We start from the raw sequence: 14,606 nt of genomic DNA, 5'->3' as shown, positions 1-14,606 counted from the left end.
GTCACTTCAAGGATTTTGTTAAAATTTTTAATGTTGTCTAAAAAGCTAGAAAAAAGGTAATTGGTAATAAACAGAAACAGAAAAACAAATGTGTTCAGAATTTGACAGCACTGGATCAGTAAACCTTTACTGCAAAATGTTTCCATTAAAATGAGATTGTATTCTAAAAAGGGGAGGACAAACTAGAGCCCTTTGTCATCCCAAGTTTATATAATGATAAAAAGTCAGTGTTGACCATATATAAAATATATTTGCCTATGAAAATAAAAATTAAGAAGGATTGTAATTCTCAGTCCCATCCGGACTAGAAGCCATCAGCGTTCAGAATTCCTGTACTCCTCTTCCTCACCCCCCTTTTTCTAAGGACCCTCGGGGCCTTATTTCTCTTTTGAAATTTGTCTTCTCCATTCATCACCCCACTTGGGATGACTGCCAGCAGATTTTACAAGTTTTGTTTTCAGTAAAAGAGAGAAAAGAAAAAAAAAACCCTTCGTGTTGTGGGATAAAAAGCGGTGTGCATTCCAAATAAAAACCTGTCCTCTGACCCCAAATGCCAGAACCATGTTTTCCCTTTGTCCTGCCCCAATGGGACAACCAGAGGTAAGAAGGCTCTCAGTCAGTATTGCCAGTTGTTCTCAGAAGCCTTTAAGGGCTGCCAGAAAACCCACCAATTTGTCCAAGGTAACAGAGGTGAGACAATTAGATGATGAGTCTTCCTCGGGGTTTCTAGAGAGATTGCTAGAGGCCTATTACATTTATACACTTGTAGATCTGGTAGCACCTAAAAAGGCAAGGGCCATTAATAATACCTTTGTAACTGTCAGCACCTGATATTAAGCAAAAGTTGCAAAGAATTAAGAGACTTTAAAAAATGCCCCTCAGTTAGTTATTAGAGTTTTCTTAAAACTGAGTCTTTCCTCCAGCTGGTGCAAGCCATTCCACAGATTCCAGTTCCTGTGACTAAAAAACAAATATAAAAATTTCTAGGAGCCATAGGATATTGCCTGCTTTAGATTACAGACTCACTAGACCAGGCTTTTCAGCAATTGAAATCAGCCTTAACAGAAGCCCCAGTTCTGGCTGTGTCAAAGTTGCAAAAACCTCTTTCCCTCTATGTTGATAAAAAACAAGGGATAGCAAAAGGAGTACTGGCCCAGAGTTTAGGACCATGGCAAAAGCCTATTGCCTATCTTTCCAAGAGACTTGATAATGTGGCAGCCCAATGTCTGCCTTGCCTGCAGATGATTGCCTCGGTGGCCCTCCTGGTGAAAATGGCCCAAAAGGTGACATTTGGACAAAAACTTTTAATTATCTCCTCTCATTCACTGGAGACTCTCATCAAAGCTTCACCGGACGGATGGCTGCCTATCAGGCATTACTTCTAGATCTGACTACCATCAGTTTCAAGGGGACAGTGTCTTTAAACCCAGATACTCAGCTGCCTTATGATGACCTCTCCTTGCCCCTCTGATCATTTCATGGGGCTTTGACCAGACTTGACAGATGAGCCACTGTCCGGAGTACCATCATATTTCCCTGATGAAAGCAGTCACATATATCAAGGTAAGCAGGTCGTGGGAGCCACTGTCACAGACTCTCAGATTCTATGGGAACAAATCTTAGAGCCAAAAACATCAGCCCAAAGGGCTGAACTCATTGCCCTCAATGAGGCCCTCAAGTTGTCATACTGACAGCGGATATACATTTGCTACTGCCCATGTTCATGGAGCCATTTATCAGGAATGAGGTTCACTGACTTAAGGGGGCCAAAAGATAAAAATGCTCCCCAAGTTTGGGATTTGTTAGCTGCCATTTGGATGCCAAGGAATATGGCTATTAAATAATCTAACAGATGCAGCTCCCTAAAAAGCAGCCACAAAATCAGTGGGGATTGAGACTATCCTGGCATTGCTACTGATTCCACCCACTCTGTCAGAGTCCTTTTGCACTCAAAAAGACTTACATTTGGCAGCTCAACTCCAAGCAAAGTCTGATATCCCTGGGGGCTGGTACCAACTGCCTCATACTCAAGTCCTCCTCTGCGAGGCCTTGAGATAAAAACTCATCCAACAAGCTCATCAGTCCACTCACATGGGATGATCAAAACTCGCTGCCCTTTTTGAGATCATTTCTTTATCCCTCAGTTATCGAAGCTTACTCAGTCTGTGAACCTTAGAGGTCCCTCAGTGCCAGTTGGTAAATCCTAAGCAACCACAACAAATGAAAACTACTTGAAATCATGGGACTATGCCTGAAAAACATTGAGAATCAGAGTTTACAAAAATAAAAAAACCTGGACTTCAAGGGAATGAGTACTGGTAGGTAGCTTTTCCTAATAAGTCTTGAGTCAGCCCTGATAGCAGTTTTCCCAATTTGTCCTCCCTTTATCCATGGAGTCTGACAATGGCCCGGGTTTTATAGCCCAGATAACTCAAAAACTAACCCAAGCTTTGCAGATTGATAAAAAAAACTCCATTGTGCTTACCGGCCTTAAAGTTGAGGACAAATAAAAAGGATAAACCAGACTTTAAAAATGGTAGTAACTAAGATGACATTCAAAACTGGCGAGAACTGGGTGAGTCTCCTTCCTTTTTCCCTCTTGCGTGAACAATGTACCCCCTATGTTACAGTTGTTTCCTCTTTAAATGTTCTATGTGGGAGACCTCCTCCTTTTATTCCTAAGTTTTCTGAAAAAAAATTAGCTGATCTGGCTAATCAAGATCTTGCTGAGTTCCTCCAGGCCCTTCAACTAGCTCTGACTTCCATCCATCAGTTATTCTGAGAACAACAACCTCTGCCTACAGCCCATCCTGAGGATAAACGTCCTGCCGTGAAACCTAGGACACTACTCATCAAGAGACATCACCATGAGTCCCTCAAACCATGGTGAGAAGACCCTTACACAGTGGTCCTCAGCACTCTGACTGCCTTCAAAGTCACAAAAAAGCCTGCCTCAATTCATCATTGCCACCTCAAGCCAGTTCTGGCCTCTGACAACAATCAACCTACAGATAAGTGGACTGTTGTTCCCTCCAAGGATTCTTTAAAGCTTAAGATTGCCAAATGTATCTGATAATCTTGTTCTTAGGTGTTATTCCTTATGGAGACCCCAAGGAGATACCTTGTAACCCACTGTTTAAAACTTACAATTACTGACTATTTCACTGGTAAATTATTGGAAGCCAATGCTACTGTCTATAAGATAATTAAGATAAATTTATGTTCCCTATTAGATAACATCCCAGCAAAAATTAGACAAAAATTGTTGTTGGGTGTGCATGTCATGCTGCCTGATTGGTTGCTAATAGAGACTTACAGGGACCTATGTATTCAAAAAAAATTACAGTCCACTCACTGGTATCTTTGTCCCCAAAAGCAACAGCCAGTCTCTGATTAAAGGTGTTCACAATCCGTAAAGATGAAATATTTTTGTAGACATTGGGGTTGTAAATTTGTATCTCCTTGACAGGAAAATAAATGGTGTCTTTAACTTTTTCCTCACTCTTGAGACCCAATCTTCTGTTCTCCTCCACTAGACTTCCTGCTCCTGAGACCTTTTTGCCATCTGCGATTTCTGTGACATATCTAGCCCCTTCTTGCTTATGGCAAATCAACTTTTAAATTCCTGTACAGATGACAACTTTGTTGGTGGGCTGCTAAGCCCTTGCTCACACTGGACAATGTACAGGGTGCTCCAGGAATCTGTGTTTACTCTGCCTCCTACTCCTTGCACACTTCCCCTAATGCTGCACTCTGTAATCCTACCTCTTCAGCTTTGATTTATACTTTTTCCTATCCTGCTAATCAACACCTTGTTGCTCCCAATGGAGCCTGGTTTGCCTGTACTTCTAATATAACTCCTTGTTTCATGCATCACCTGTTTACCCAGTGCCCTGAGCTTTACATATTAGTCCGTATCTTTCCCCAAGTGTATTGGTACCCTAGAGATAATGTTAAGAGTCCCTTGTTCCCTAGCTTTCACTTAAAGAGTCCAGTAAGAGCAAAAAAAAACCTGCATTATTACCTGTATTACTAAAAATTGAGCTAACAAGATCAATAGGTTTAAGAGTATCCAGCCTAATAGTCAAAAGACCAAAATTATAGACACTTACGTGTACTCATTGACCAAGATTTAGCAGCCCTTAGTGACTCTGTCTCCAAATTAGAGGATTCTTTAAGTTCACTGACTGAGATGGTTTTACAAAACTGGTGGGGTCTAGATCTCCTGTTCCTAAAGGAAGGAGGCTTTTGTCTGGCATTAGGAAAAAATTGTTGTTTGTATGCCAATCATTCTGGGGTTATCAGACAAAGTACGTCCAGCCTTAAAGGGCAGCTATATGATCAAGAACAAGCCAGACAAACTGAACAGGATTGATTTGAGGGATGGTTTTCTCTATCTCCCTGGTTGACAACGTTAATCATAGCAGCCTCCAGACCTCTGTTAATCTTACTTACTTGTTTAACAATTGGACCTTGCATATAAACAGATTAGTAATGTTATACTAAGATGCTAAAAATTAAAATAATTGATTAAAAGATAATTAACAAAATAGTTACTTAAACATATAGTTATTAGTAATATTGTCATTCTATACTGAGCTCATTACCCTAGTAACCAAACTCCAACCACATAGTTATAAATTAACTGACCACGTGGTTCTGCTGTGCTGTAATGCATCATCCCCCCACCTTAGTGACCTGTGTGCTATGTCAACTTTTGTTCCCCTTGTAAGAGACAAATGATTCTGTGTCAACCACTGTTCCCTTTATGAGAGACAAATGTTCCTGGAATTGGCAGACCAAGGGCTATGAATTGGCTAACCACCCACTGTGAAATGGCTCTGACCTCAAGCAAAGTGAAACAAAGTCCCACCTTATTTCTGTTTCTCATCACTATGTACTTAATGATCAATGAGCTAATCATAAATGAAATATAAAAATCAGTCAAAACTCTAACTCAGTTGCACAGTTTCCAAGTTCCATCTGCACTGTGTCGCTGGGAGAGCTAAAATAAAAGCACTTCTTTTAAAAAAGACTTCTTGCCCCATTTGTCATCTTGGGGTCTTGCCCCGTTTTTTCATCATGGGGCCCTGGTTTTTTTTTTGAGTAGAGTACAACAAAGAGCTGAGTGCCAATTAGTGACAAGGGAACTATGTGGCAAGGGGAACTTAGAGTGTGAAGTCCTTGGGTGTCCCTGCCTCACCAGAAGGAAATGTTTAATTGGATTAGGAATTTGGTTCCATTTCAGCAATAATTGTCACCCCCATGCTTGGCAATATGATTTCAGAATTCAGAAATTATATGAGTCTGAATGAGTAGCAAGCTTGTCTTGGAGAACTGATGCTAGCTTTTATTTCATCCTTACTCTGTTGCAGACCATTACTATCATTTAAATGTAATGTCTTCACTTTACACGGTAACTATGCTCCTTTTGTTTTCACATACTGGGTTTCTAGGGGGAAAATTAATAGAAATGAGTGAAAATCATTAAGATGAAGTCTGCTGCCTCTAACACAGACTTCTGACTCTCTGTTCTGTTGTGTCCTGCCCTGGCCTGTTCTCAGAATATTTTCTGACATCAGTGGATTTTTTATTCCTGGAGGATTGAACCTTAATCCTGAAAATATTTGCAGCCCATTATGGAAAGAGTCCACTGATCCTTGAAAGAAAGCAGGGGTAGCCATGAAACGGCAGGGATAAATAAGAAATTTAGAGAAGGTTTAACACCACCACTTCTCAAAATTCAATGAAATCGAAGGGGAAATTGTTCTTCCCAATTCATTCCTGGAAGCAAGCATTACCCTGATACCAAAACCAGAGAACAATCCAAATAAGAAAGAGAATCACAGACCATTCTGCCCAGTGAAAATTGAAGCAATATCCTCAATAAGATACTGGCAAACAGACTGCAAAATATCATCGAGAAGATTGTACAACATGATCAAGTGGAATTATTCCCTGGGACGCAAGGGTGGTTCAACATACATAAATCCATACATATTATACACCATATTGAAAAATCCAAAAGCAAAAATCATTTGATTATTTCAATGGATGCAGAAAAAGATTTTGACAAAGTCCATCACCTATTCATAATAAAAAACCTGCAAAAATCGGGAGAGATGATCTTTATCTCAATCTGATAAAAGCCTTTTATTACAAACCAACAGTCAACCTCATACTAAGTGGACAAAAACTGAAAGCTTTCACTCTAAAATGAGGAACAAAACAAGGATGTCTACTGCCTCCACTCTTATTCAATATAGTCCTGGAAACTAGCTGGAGCAATTAGACAAGAGAAAGAAATAAAAGGAATAAAGATAGAAATGAAAATATTAAACTATCATTATTTGCAGAAGACATGATACTCTACTTAGAAGACCATAAAAATTCCACCAAAAGAATTCTAGTTTAAGAAGCAAATTCAGTAATATGGCTGGTTACAAAGGCAACACTTAACAATCAATAGACTTCATAAACAAGAATAAAAAAGCTCATGGAAAGAGAAATCAAGGAAACAATAACTTTTACAATAGCATCCAACAAAATGAAATACTTAGGAATCAATCTAACAAAGGATGTAAAGGACCTCTATACTGTAAACCACAGTACTCTCAAAAAGGAGATTGAAGACGATATTCTAAAATGAAGAGCTATCCCATAGTCTTGGGTAGGGAAATTCAATATAGTGAAAATGACCATACTTCCAATGCTATTGTACAGATTCAGTGCAATCCCAATCAAAACCCCGTAGCATATCTCAAAGAATAACACAAAATAATTCCAAAAATTCATCTGGAACCAGAAGAGACCTAGAGTAGCAAAGGTGATGCTGGGCAACAAAGGAAAGACAGGGTTCATCAAAATCCCTGACTTGAAATTATACTATAAAGGTATCGTGATTAAAAAAAAAAAGATGTGGTACTGACAAAAAACAAAACAAACAAAACCAGACCCAAAGATCAAAGGAACAAATTAGAAGATGGAAAAAGAACCCCAGATCACTCAACTATCTTACCTTTGACAAAGGTGCCAAACAAAGTCATTGGAAGAAAAGCAGCCTCTTTAATAAATGGTGCTGGAAAACCTGGCTCTATACGTTTTGAATATTATCTTTCAACGTGTATTAAGCTAAGATCAGAATAGATCACAGATCTTATATTAAAACAGAAATATTAAATCTGCTGCAAGATAGAGTAAGTAAAACTCTTGCAGACATTGATGTAGGAAAAGACTTTATGAAGAAAACTTGGATTGAACAGCAAAAATCAAAGACAATTAAGTGAGAATCTCACCCTACTGAAAAACTTTTTAACAGCAAGAGAAATCACTAACAGAGTGAAAAGACAACCCACAATGTGGGATAAAATATTTGCCAACTCTTCCTCAGACAAAGTATTACTATTGAGAGCACGGAAAACTAAAAAATTTCAGTCTTCCCAGATTTAAAGACCCAATCCAAAAATGTGCATCTGAGGTGAAATACACAGTTCTCAGATGAAAAAATAGAAACAGCCAATACATATGTGATAAAATGTTCTGCATCACTCAACATTTAACAATTGCAAATTAAATAACACTGATATGTCACCTTGCCCCAGAAAAAAAAAATGCCTACTGTTATGAAATCAAGCAATAACGAATGCTCCAGAGGTTGTGGGGGAAAAAGGAATCCTTCTCCGTTGTTGGTGGTAAGGCAACCACTGTGGAAATCAGTGTGGAGATTCCACACAAACTAGGTCTACAGGTCCCACTCAACTCAGCCATTCTCCTTCTGGGTATCTACCCAAAAGAATAAAAATCATCATACCACAATGATATATGTGCACCCACGTTTATAGCAGCACAGTGTGTGGTAGCCAGATCTTGGATGGAATGCAGGACCTCTAGCTTGCCAGGCAGGCGATTAAGCTAAATCCCTGAACCACTTTTTTACTTTTTAACTTTCAAATAAAATGCGTTTGGGAGAAAAAACAAGGACTGAGGTAAAGACTTTCAGCGCAAATACCCATCAGACAAGCTGAGGTCAACATTCCAGAAGACAGCCAGCTCCAGAAGCCTCCACCATCTTTCATTGGGGATCCACAGTTCCAGGGTGGGTTTTTTTTTTCTGTAATTATTCTTGGTGGGGAAGGCAGGCAGGAGAGCAGGAGCCAATCAGTGATGAAGAGGCTGGCTGTAAGAACTGTCCAATCAGGCGGGCCAAGGTAGGCGGTCTCTTCCGGTGTCATGGCGTCAATTGCAAAGCCAGGGCAAAAAAGGGAGCGCTAGATGTTTGCTAGACCACTATTTTTTGCTTCTATTCACTGTGGACTGCTTAGAAAGAACCTGGGAGACCTCCAAACTATGCAATGGTGATGTTATGGGATGGGAGCAGATAAATGGGGTGGAATCCAGTTGAGACCAGTTAGAAGTGGTTTGAAGGGGCTGGGGTTTAGCTCAGCTGCATAAGTGCCTGCCATAAAAGCAGGCAGTCATGAGTTCGATCCCCGGTACCAATAAAAAGGAAAAAGACCAAAAAAAAAAAAAAAAAGACAGAAAAAGAAAAGAAAAGAAAAAAAAGTGGTGAGAAGCAGCCGTGATGTCTAGAGCCTGTGTGCTTAACCTCAGACCCTGAGGTGCTCTAGTGCTAGCAGTGAGTCATTCTCTGTCCCTTTTACCTCTCGCTGGGGCCAGGACAGTTCTGGGTCCCTAGAACGCTGTCACCACTGTGATACAACCAGGCCACAAGGCCATTTTTGAAATCACCGGCTGCCCTTGCTCCTCCAAGTCTGGGCCCAGCACGGGGCATGAGGAGACCCCTGATTCCGATGTGTTTTCAAGCTGGGTGCAGCTGTAATAAGCCAGGTCTCTGCTCTCATTCCTGTCAGGAACAGATCTGAAAGCCAGAAGTTTATAATTGTCTGTGCTGCAGGACCTCGTAGCCACAACTGCTCTCCTTAAAGTTATGCATTTATGTATTTTGTGATCACCTAAATTTATACTATGTTCTCACATTTTCAACCCCATGACAGGTGTTGGCAAAGATTATGAGAATTCAGAGATGTGTAGTGATATACTTCAGTGGAGGAAGGCTTTCCAAACACCTGGTGAACTCCTGTGTATGATAAATAACAGTGCAAAGAATTTCTGAGCATTCTTTATGTGACACATGTGCTCATAATGTATGTTTGTGAGAACAGCCATAGAGGTTTGAATTTTGAGAAAAATGAAGCAGATATAAAAGTGTCATCAAGGCCAGGGTAAAGTGTGCTTGCTAAGGATAAATTCCAGAAAGGGCTGCGTGTTAAATTCTCTTTGAAAAATGCCTAAATTTAGTCATTTGCATGAACATATACACGTGATTTCCTTCTGAATGGAAAGGAATATGGGTGTCATCTCTGAATGAAGAGGTGATTTAATAGCGTGGTTGATCATATACATTGTTTAAATATGGAAATGCTCTGTAATGGACTTTACTAATTCGTGTGTAGAGATGCCCTAAATTGAAATTGTGCAGGGATATCAGTAGTTAAGTCATGAAGGGTTTTCTGCTTAGGGTAGATCTGATGAGCATGGAAAGGATGTGGAAGTGACTGGCAGGACACTGTGTGCAAATAGCAGGACATACAACAGAGAGGGTCTTCACTGAAAGTCAGGTAGTTCTTAGGGTAAGCATGAAGTTAAAGTTAAATTATGATACCTTCCTTGAGGTGAATAGCACAAGCTCTGGTAAGAATCAGTATTCCACATCCCTGTCAACCCATGAATTCTGTGTTGTTCACTTGAGATCTAGTTTTGATTATCTTGAATTATGACCCAGTATCATGAAGGTGAAATTTGAATGTTTTTTGTACCAAGGATCAAACTCATGATCTCAAGCTTGCAGGTTAGGTTTTCATGCTGCTAGCTAAATACCCAGCTCTGAAACTGTTTTCTGTATGTTATAGATGATATCAACCTTGTTCCTCAGAAAATGTTGAATATTGTGGAATTTTTCTATATTGTATGGCTATAACTTTTTAAAGCAAACCAAAGGTGTCTTATGTAGTCACTTTTCAAGTTTCACATTGTCTGTGCAGTATCTCAGTGAGGGTTTCTCTATTTCAGACAGCTCTGTAACTTATGCTAGCCCCAAACTCAAGACAGTTGTCCTGCATCAGCCTCCCAAGATATATTTCTTATTTATGGAAAGTGATCATTTATTGACCCTGAGCTATAATTTGAAGCTTGCACCTGGTTTCATTGTTTATACGTTTTTTACCTACAGCAGTTTTCCATGAACATTTGAGTTATTATTTATGTACCATATTTGATGTTATTTATGTTTTGTTCTGTGAAACCAAATTCAAATATCAAAATGCTGCTTAAGTATATTAAGAACAAAGGACTCAGTTGCCTAATTGAGATTTGAAGAGATATCATTGGTCTTACATCAAAGTGATTGATGAGATATTTGTCTGCCTCTGTGCTTCAAGGATGCTGGTCCTGCAGGCTCTCACTATGAGCTCTGCATTAGAGACAATGCACAGCGACTCTTTTTTTTTTTTTTTTTTTTTTTGTCTTTTTTTGAGACAGCGTCTCACTATGCAGTTCAGGCTGGCCTTGAGCTCACTTTGCAGCCCAGGCTGGTCTCAAACTCGCAAGGATCCTCCCACCTCAGCCTCTGGAGTGCTGGGATGACAGGCGTGAGCCGCCAAACCCTGCACACAGGGACTCTTGCAGTGACTCAGCAAAAGAATCAGTGCTCTTATTTGGCTGTTACATTAGCTGTGAGTTGCATTATGGCATCAAATTTGCTGTCTCAAAATATGTGTATGTACAAGCAATTAATCCCCAAGATTTGGAATTAAGATTTTAAAAAATCAGTCTCCATTCAGCTGTTATGTGGGTTTTATTTGTTTAGTTTAGTTTGTTTTATTGAGACAGGTTTTCTCTAAGTACATCAGCTAGATTTGAACACTTTATGGAGTGCAGAATTGCCCTAAGCTCAAAGCAGCCATCCTGCATCAGCCTCTTGAGTGCTGGGATTATAGATATGTGTGGTTTTACCCTAGAAAATATTGAGGCTTATAACGTAGCTGTGTTGTAGATTGGCATAATAGATGCCACCTTGAGCTTTGCATTTAACTTGTGCCCTGTATTTCACCCAGAAAATGGAAAAATCACTCAGGGTAGAAGACCCAGGAGAAAAGCAAAATGAGCTGGACCCAAAGAAAAAAATTAACCTGCTCAACAAAAGAAGCAGAATACAGTTGTCATCCAAAAATTATTATAAGATTCTAGCTAAATGATTTCCAACAGGATCTTTTTGTGATTCTATCTTTTAAAATATCTGTAACTTCCCAGTTCAAAGCCTCTTCTTTAGATCCTGAAATGGGGATAGGGGTTTTTTATACAAGTGGTCCTGTTAGACCGGAGTTGCGAGGAAGACTCCAAGGGCCTCGCTCTCATGTAAAAACAAAAGGGGTTTTTATTATTCCGTGTACACGGGGTCCTCCAAACAGGTGGAAACCGAGAACCCCTTACTGGAGCAGGGCTGTGCCTTTTAAGGCCTAAAACAACAAAGCAAGCAAGCATTGCTACAGAAGCCAATCATAGCGGTTAGAGCAGAGCTGATGGTGAGCTGTCTTAAGGGATTGGGTTTTTTAGTGGGGTAAGGGAGTGTCTCCCTAGAAGGGGTGGCATTTCTTAGGAATGGGCGTTTGTCTCATGACGGAGAGATCTGCCTTAGGTTAAGACTGTTTGTCTTAACTGTTTAAGAACACTAGTTCCTGTGGGGGTGGAGCTGCACATAGTTTGGAAACTGGCACCACAAGGCCTCCTGAATAGAAAAGTCTAACAGCAATTAACAACCTTAATTACCTTACTTTAGCACCACAACCGTTCTATTTGTAGAGGGCAACAATGGTTAGCATATCAATTAGGTAAGGTTTTACAACTCTTTACAGAAGAGAGCATTGATTAACATATCAATCTTTTACCCAGAGAAAAAGGAAGACACACATTTACAGTTACAGGCATTACTGTGATACAATACCAAGTTACAGGTATTACTATGATATAAACGAAGCTATTTTTGTGAAAAATGTACAATCTAATACAATCTGATGTAATTAACACAATTTGTGATGGGGCTTCTGGATAGGGAAGACCCAGGATGTCAGGAGCTATTACCTCAGGCCTTTGTTTTGTGGCCTCTAGGAAGTTAAAACTTAACCTAGTTGGATTTGAAGGGAGAAGGGGAGGGGAAGCAGCAGATGGAACGAGCTTTCTTGGTCTCTTCAGTCCTGAGACCAGCTAATGAAATTCCACATTTCTCAATTGGTTTGCTTGTCTTCCTATATTGTTGTTCACAAACTCAACTCAAGCTGCAGAAACCTTTACTAACACAAGCAAACAACAGGATTAAATGACATTGCCACTGAAATGAAAGAATAATAGTGAAAAGTAGAGGAGAAAAAAGACAAATGCCATGTGTTATAATGCCCACCTCTTTTCCCTAGTGATGAAGAGACTGAAACAGGAGAATGGCCATGTATTCAAAGACAGGCTAACCTACATAGTGAGTAGGCTGGCCAGAACTCCTAAGTGAGACTATGTCTTTAAATCAAAAAACTAAAATGAAAAACATAAACAACCAAGGTGACAGAAAGATTACTAAAAAAATTATAGAGCTGAGTGAAAGTTGACTTATGCAAAATGGGATTTATTGAATGATGCTGCAGAAGAAGGAAGGCTATGTAGTGGCACCAGGAGGCAGTGACAAACACAGATTTAGGAATGGCACCTACTGTGCTACAGCACAACAATGACCTCCTTCCTCCAATACATTTGCAGTTCACTAGAATGAGGACTTTTAAAAGCTCATGGAAATGTTAAATTCATGTCAAACAAGCAGCTTGAAATCCAGGCTTTGGAACATGGCCTTTAGCAGAATTTCATATTTAAATTGAAATAAGAAAAATATAATCCTGCCCTGTTTGATGTCAAATGCACCAAGTTTAATGGCTCACAACATTGAGAAAGGAAGTCACAAACCAAAAGAGGTTCAAAAATTTTCTTAGAAAAAAAGAGAGAAGAATAGCCTTGAATTTTCAGGAGTGGTCTTCAGTGTTTTGTCCACAGACCTATTGTCAGGGGTCATTTATACAGGAAAGCCACAATGTGGGTACAGTGTGGGTCTCAGACTACATTCAACCTATAAACTTATGGCTGCTTAACTAATATGATTCATCAGGAGAACAAGTCAGCTAGAAAAGGTATGTGGGAAGAGCCAAGGCATTTTGTGGGAACAATAGTCCAGTTGTTCTGGTCATTCATTATGGTAATTGATGCCCATCTGAACTTCCTGGAGTAGGTGGTGGTAACTGTAGTACATTTCAAGTTGTTGTTTCTCTCTTCAGGAGCATGTAGACCTGGTCACTTCATCTTCACCTTCAGGTCTGGCTTTCTTCAACTGTGCCTGTAGCAGTGATTGTTGTATTAGTTTTTTGCATTGACTCTTGAAGGTTCCAGTTCCTCTATGATTGTATATCAATTTCTGTCTACATTGACATCCTTTGCTAAAATCACAATAGTATTTGAATGGATAAAGTGATGTTAATACATTTAAAATATTCATTAATACAGGCCAGGGCTTTAAGCTCAGCAGGCAGAAACGTCTGCCTGGAAAGTGCTAGGTTGTAACTTTGATCCCTGGTACCTATAAACAAAAGTAATTTAAACTGCAAGGAAAGAAAATCATTTCATTTGTGAAAATGTAAGTTTACAAAATTTATAACTAAATATGTCAAGGGCAAATTAAACATTGTTAATAGTCATATTTAGTATCTAAAGTTGTTGGTTCTGGGGATTGAGGTCAGTTATGCAAGAAGCTGCCTGGAGAGTACAAGGTCATGAGTTCAATCCCTCATTAAAAAAAAAAAACTCGCATTTGTCAGTGATACAGTGCTATGAGCACATTTATTGAAACTGATACTTGTTAATTAATAGGCTTAATGTTTCCTTTGTGGTCTATGAAATACCTGCAGATAACATGGCAATTACAGTAAATGATGTACTGTACCCTACAGGATTGCTATTTTCTGAGTTGTTTTTATTTTTTGTTTTCCCATATACTTGAAAGTTGAAAATGTTGGCTGATGCTAGCTAGAAAAACTGTGATAATCATTTTTTTCAATTTAGTGATATATTTCCCTATATCCATTAAGAACATTTTATTTGCTACAATTACCCCAAGTCAAATTGATAAACAATTCTTAAAGTTACAGGCAGCTGAGTTAGTTAGAAATACAGGCAACCATACCATGATATAGTGGAATGAAATTCCTGAACTTCTATGTCTGGTATGAGTTTGTGTTCGCTAAAGTGCAAGAATGAATTTTAGGAACAACAGAGTTGAAGAGCAGAATATATTTATTGAGAGATAGAAAGTGAAAGTATTTTGCTCTAAATAGGATATTTTGGAATTGGGAGGTGGAACCAGGGGACTTTTACCTTGAAGTCACTTTCCTCTCCCCTATTCAACCTACCTGTGGGCAGAAAAGAATCTCAATCAGCTACTTGCATATCACCAATGCCACCTTTAATTAAGCACCACCCAAGTCAAAAACTATATGTATGCC

This window comes from Cavia porcellus, unplaced genomic scaffold, assembly GCF_034190915.1.
Source record: "Cavia porcellus strain 051 isolate PalLab524CR breed Dunkin Hartley unplaced genomic scaffold, mCavPor4.1 scaffold_50, whole genome shotgun sequence".
Taxonomy (NCBI): Eukaryota; Metazoa; Chordata; class Mammalia; order Rodentia; family Caviidae; genus Cavia; species Cavia porcellus.
This window is presented reverse-complemented; position numbering follows the sequence as displayed.